We start from the raw sequence: 6738 nt of genomic DNA on the forward strand, positions 1-6738 counted from the left end.
AGCACCACCCTGGAAAGTGTCTTCTGTTTATTGGTCATGAAAATCTGTGTATTGGGAAGTTCAATATGGATTTACAAATGAAAAAAAAAAAACAGTTGGTCTTTTCTGTTTTTCTGCCAGTGGATTTTAGTCAGAGGCCAACACTGCACTCATGTGGATATAAGTGGAATAGCACCCCCACAGAGCAGACCACCAACAACATAGTATTAGTTGCCACTGCTGTAGCCTTTTTTAGATAAACAATAGAACAGTGTGAAGGCAGGTTAAAATGCTAAAATGATCAGTTAACTGATTACAGAATGTTTTTGGGAGTTAACTCAACTTGGATTAGTCGCAAGTTCTCCAACCTCACATTTATAGTTCTGCGTCTCAGTTTGGGCAACAATACAGTTTAGGTCAAGTCTTAAAATCATTAGTAAATGAGCTGCTGCTGAACTTGATTAAATATTCTGTAAGATGTTTAGTCTCTGTTCCTCCTCGTGTTTACTGTTTATTCCCATCTGCAGGTTAAAAATTCATCTATCACATTTTTTCACAATGGAATGCTGAGCTCTCGCTAGGATTTGATGATGATCTCCTCAAACTTGATGAGCAGCAGTTAGACTGTAGGGCCGGTCTAGAGCATAAAAACACAGTTCTGAGTAAATCTACCTTTACGTTTTTTTTTGGCCACAAATATGTACATGGGTTCCCAGCTCAAGACTGGCATAACTGTCTAACTGCCTGCTTGTCAGGAGACAGGAGATCTTAGGTTTGAGTTCCATCAACACCACAGCCCTCCATGGTCTGGAGTCTAGGAATAGGAAGGCATTCCCCCATGTAATAGGGGAACTGCTTAATATGAGATGTGAATAAATGGTAAACAATATGGAGGTGGAGGGACACAGACTAAACATTGTACAATATTTTTAACCCCTTAATGCAGAAATGTTTATTACACACTAAGGTGTATTACTGACTTCTGTACAAACTGGTGGGGCTGTTCTTTAGTAATAGAAGTTTGTGATAACACTTTCAGCACACCAGCAGGTCATAGGCTGTTTAAGGGGTTAAGCAACTTCTGCTGCATCTCATTTACTAATGTGTTTGAGACTCAACTTGAACTGTATTGTTGACCAAACTTAGAGTTAGGATAACTTTTGACTAACTCAAAAATTGTTGTTTTATCATCTGAAGTTGACCTGCCTTTATATTTTTTACAGTGTATGTAATTTATTATGCGTTATATTATACAATATTCTGGTGAATATTTCTTTATGCAAATAATAGATTTACCAGAAACAAATACACAGATATCATTACTTTTTTTCACAGAATACAAAGATCTCATATAGGTATTAGAACTGTTACTAAATTTACTGAAGTAGCTCAAGAATGACCGGTAACCTTTATTTATGTGTAATTAAATGTATCTCTCATTTTATATGCAGAAATGCAACAAATGCACTGGCCACATCAGTATATCCACATTGGGGGTTAGTGTATGCCTTCTATAATATATAATATACAACATCATGCATTACTCAGTCTCATTGCCACATGTTGTCACTGTTGTACAGTCTACAAGATGAGTTTAATCATATAGAATAACACCCAACCAAGACCAAAAAAGCATTTAGGCATTCAGTTGGTGCATTAAGATGTCTCAATTCCATATAGAGCCACTACCTTCAAGGAACTTTTGACGAACCCCTTTTTAACAGCAAAATAAAAAAAAAAACTTGTAACTCATTTGTTTATAAATGCATGACCCCTTATGTTATATTGGGACGGTCTTTACTGTCTCATTGTGTTGGGTCCTAGAGACCCCATAATTCCAAAAGTATGAAATAATAACAACTTGTTTTCATTCTTTTGATTTAATTACAACCTATTAGGCAGATAAAAATGAGACTCTATCCTCCCCTTTGGCAACAAAGGAAACGTTTTCGATAAGATGAAGTAGTTGGTGTAGTGTACTGGGTAACAACCCAGCCTTTTCCATGGAAGAGTAGAGTGTGAATCCCTGATTCCATTATTTAAATGTAAGTCGCTTTGGACTAGAGCACCAGCCAAAAGCCTTAACGCCTTACTGTGTCTTATATCATACATCCACTGTTGGTGGATGCTATCGGTAAAGTAAATAATGGAAAAATGTATAAAAATGTAAAGAAAAGGGTATGTTTGTGGTCTTGATATGAAGAGGATGTGAGGGGTAACCTGGTATAAGGGCAAAAATAACCTCTGAGTAAAACTGCCACTACCCCTTTGAATTAAAGTAACTCATGTGTGTCAGAGGTCTGATGATTATATTTGTAGTTGGTTTAAACTGAGATCTTTTTTCCCATAGTTCCGAACTTTCACCAAACCATGACATCACCTGATCCGGGATTTATGTGTACTGTTACACCCCTAATATTTAAGTTTGCTTGGTCTACAGGACCCCTAACATAGCGTGAGGGTTAATGTATGTGGTTTACGGCAGCTGCGAGATAGATGTTGGTTGCCAGGCACAGCCACAATCACAAGGTCCAAGCTATGATTAGCTTATCTAAGGCAGGTCTCTGGAAGTGAAAGGTGAGTGTCATAAAGCTTGGGGAATACTGGATGAAGAGAGGGAATATGATATGACACACAAATGTAAAGGTGCATGTATTTGTCACTGTACACTGTACAGCGACAAACCCATCTACCCACATTTAACCCATCTGGGGTACACACACACACACACACACACACACTAGGGGCAGTGAGAACACAGACGCACCCAGAGCAGTGGGCAGCCAACTCCAGCGCCCGGGGAGCAGCGCCCGGGGAGCAGCGCCCTTGCTCAAGGGCCCAACAGTGGCAGCTTGCTGAGCCCGGGAATTGAACCCACAACCCTGTTATCAATATCCCGGCACTCTAACCACTGAGCCACCACTGCCCCAAATGTGCTGTCAGCAGTGCAAGCATTTGTGTCATACTGGGTTTCCACAAGTAAACCTTTCAGCACACTTGGAAAAATGAGCGGAGAGGAGAGAGAAATCCTCTCTCACACAGAACTGGAGAGCTGAAATGAAGGTTCTTGCCACCAGCATGAATAGACATTGTTATCTGGTTGACTGTAGGTCATGACATCAGGTTACCAAAACTCAGGGTCAGGTCAGCGTCGAATGGCAGTCTAGGCATCCAATACTGGGAGGCACTCTCGTCCTGTCTCCAGTATCATTTTAGTCTCCCATGATTAAAAGGCTCTTAGGCCCTGTCTCTACTCACACCCTTTGTTTGCATGTTCCCACTTAGCAGTACAAGTTCTTTCAGTTTCCTTAACAAGAGTGCTCACAAGCGCCCCCCTATGAGCATCTGACGCACCCCTTTCCTGGTGTTCGATTTTCAGTGTCTCCATTTGTACCCAGTTGAGATGCTGTTGTGTTCTGCAGTTCGTTATCTTTGAAATGATTCAGCAGCAGCAGCAGCTGTTAAGCCCAGCATCATGGCAACTGCGGTATTTGGCATTTAAGCAGCAGTACGGTCTACAGGTGAAGGGATGTGAGGCGAAGTGTGTGCCTATTCTGCTCTGAACTCTCTCATGTCTTATACACTCATGCAACTTTTACAACTTCATAGAAGTGTACACTTTAACTAGGGGCTTAGGGTGCTGAATTGGGACAGGGCCTTAGATGTCATGATAAAAGCATAAGATCAAGGGATTTCTAAATAACGCCAAGAATCTTTGTAGCAAGTTTATAGTGTTTTAAGTAATTAAACAAGTTAAAATGTCTCCGGTCTCTTGCTTACACCATTACATAAATAATTAAATTAATAAATAGATAAAAAATGAATAAACACTCATTATACCTTCCCTATTTTGTATTTCATAAAAAGAAATCCCAGTTAATCTCAATCCAACATTACATTTGAATCTTGTTGTCACAGCTGTGGATCTTGGAGGTGGAGGTAAATGCAAGGAATATGTTTAATAGAAATAACAAAACAGAGCAAAACAGGATACAAAAACAAGCATAACTAGACAACCAAACTAAAGTCAGACAGGGCTACAAAGAAGGCACGTGTGGGAACAATAACGACAAGGCGGGGCTAGGGTGGAGACCAGAGGGGACACAAACATAGTCATGTTCAAGAGCACATAGGGGAAAACCAAAACAAACTGGCAGAAGGAAAACGAAGACACACAGAGCATAGATATGAAAAATCTGAAAAATCACAATATATTGTCCTGCTTACAGTATTACAATATATCACAATATATTGAATCATAACTCCTCTATCATGATACATATTAAATCTCCATGTTTCTACATTTCATTTGTTCACAATGTTTATTATGGAAACGTATTAATCAGACGTGCAAGAGATCATTTTCTGGTGCACTTCAAGAGCAGATGCACATGATGGATGTGTGCATGTGCACACTGCTGTGTGTACTGGTCGGTACATGATGCTGATTGGTGTCTTCACTGTTAGAAAGAGGGGAACTGCTCTCAGTGAAGCATCACCACATTCCTCTGGCGTCACATCTCCAGAACGCGCTGTCTGGAGACGCGCGTGGCGTCATAAAGCGCGCGTCGTTCAAAAAGATTCCTCTCTGGTCAGATGTTCAGTCGGTGTGTTGGTGAGCTCGAGCACGGCGGCCACTTTTCACTGCGATAAAGTTATTATCCATTATTTCAACCCTAGAGCAGCTTATCGATTCATTTCGACAGTAGATTTCTACCACTGCGTCTCCTTCAGTTTAGCTGATCATTTGAACAGCTCTCAGAAACCCTTCTGGGGATCAGCTTATCCCACGGTCTTCACACAGCTATGGATTCTCGTCAGTACAGAGTCCCTCCGCTTCAGGTTAGTAGAAAGTTCCCACATTTAAGACTAAATTCCAGAGCAAGAGCACCAAAAAATAAAGCCACAGCTGGACCTGCATGAAGTAAAGCTAGTGTTCATTTTACAGGTGGATTCTGGTGGTTCAGAGGACTCCCCCGTTCACACACCTCTCTGTGTGAGTCTCTATCAGACTGTTACACATATTAAACCCAGTAGATCCCAGTAGAATAAACAATATTTAGATTTAAGGTTTTTCCTTCTCTTGTAAAGTTGAGGTTTAGACATAAAAACACACAGAGACAGTTTTCTATCATATATTGTTTAATAGATGTGTGACACATATAGGCTTTATTGATATATGGCTGAAATGAATGTCTCATATTTGAAAATGGTTGGGATATATGTCGCATATATTTCATCTGCAGGTGGATTCTGATGGTCCAGGCAACTCCATCACTCTCCTGCCTTTTTGTGTAAGTCTCTATTAGACTTATTATTATTTTTTTATTATTATTATTATGACTTGTTATTCCCAACAGAATCTTACATTTAATAAACAATATATAAATAAACAATATTTAGATGAAAGTGGCCTATTAGGGGTGTGAATAGCACTCACTGATATCTCCACCTAAAAGGACAGAAAGTAAGCAGTACCTTATTGGTCAGCCTAAATATGCAGAGGTGCTTAGTCCACATTACAGCATTACAGCACAAAGAATGTATGTCATCCTAAGTGGTGTTTCTTCCTGAAGGGCACTGAGGGGCAGAGAAAGGCCTGTATGGAATGGCAGGGTGAGGGGCCAGACCCCTGGTTGGCTCTCCGGCGCTCGCAGCATGAGTTCCTGGAGACGAAGCTAAAAGCTCTTATAGAGAAGGTAAGGAAAGCACACTGAATGATTAAGGTGCAGTGAGGAATCACTGTCATATAACTGTGTCCAAAACCACATACGACCATACTGAAACACTACAGCACCATAAGTACTTTTATTAGTGTAGGAAGGATTGGGGATGGGTATCTTCACAGTTTGGTGATTCCTCTGCTTTGACACACTTACTAAAATTGGCAGTTAACCACACTGTAACAAATATGTGTAGCTTAGAAAGCGTGAAAAGTGGTGTCAGAAGCTTAATTTCCTTCAGTTTATACAAGTAGAGCATAGTGAGAAACGTCTGGGTGAAATCTACCCTGCCAAAAGTATTTTATATAAACAAATATAATAAGGCACAGAAATTGTACATTTTGTAGTGGAGATGAGTGACCCTCATTTTAGACTAAATTCTCCAGCAAGAGCATTTAAAATTAAATAATATTTATTTTACAGGTGGATTCTGGTGGTTCAGAGGACTCCCCCGTTCACACACCTCTCTGTGTGAGTCTCTATCAGACTGTTACACATATTAAACCCAGTAGATCTCAGTAGAATAAACAATATTTAGATTGAAGGAAGCCACACGCTTTCTTCTTCTCTTGTAAGGTTGGAATTCTATCAGTCCTAATCATAAATAAATCAATGTAATCATATATTGTTTAATAGATGTGTGACACATATATGCTTTATTGATATATGGCTGAAATGAATGTCTCATATTTGAAAATGGTTGGGATATATGTCACATATATTTCATCTGCAGGTGGATTCTGATGGTCCAGGCAACTCCATCGTTCTCCTGCCTTTTTGTGTGAGTCTCTATCAGACTGTTATTCCCAACAGAATCTCACATTTAGATGAAAGTGGCCTATTAGGGGTGTGAATAGCACTCACTGTTATCTCCACCTAAAAGGACAGAAAGTAAGCAGTATCTTATTGGGTAGGCTAAATATGCAGAGGTGCTTAGTCCACATTACAGCATTACAGCACAAAGAGTGTATGTCATCCTAAGTGGTGTTTCTTCCTGAAGGGCACTGAGGGGCAGAGAAAGGCCTGTATGGAATGG

The sequence above is a fragment of the Salminus brasiliensis genome, chromosome 14, assembly GCF_030463535.1.
Source record: "Salminus brasiliensis chromosome 14, fSalBra1.hap2, whole genome shotgun sequence".
In the NCBI taxonomy this organism is placed as follows: domain Eukaryota; kingdom Metazoa; phylum Chordata; class Actinopteri; order Characiformes; family Bryconidae; genus Salminus; species Salminus brasiliensis.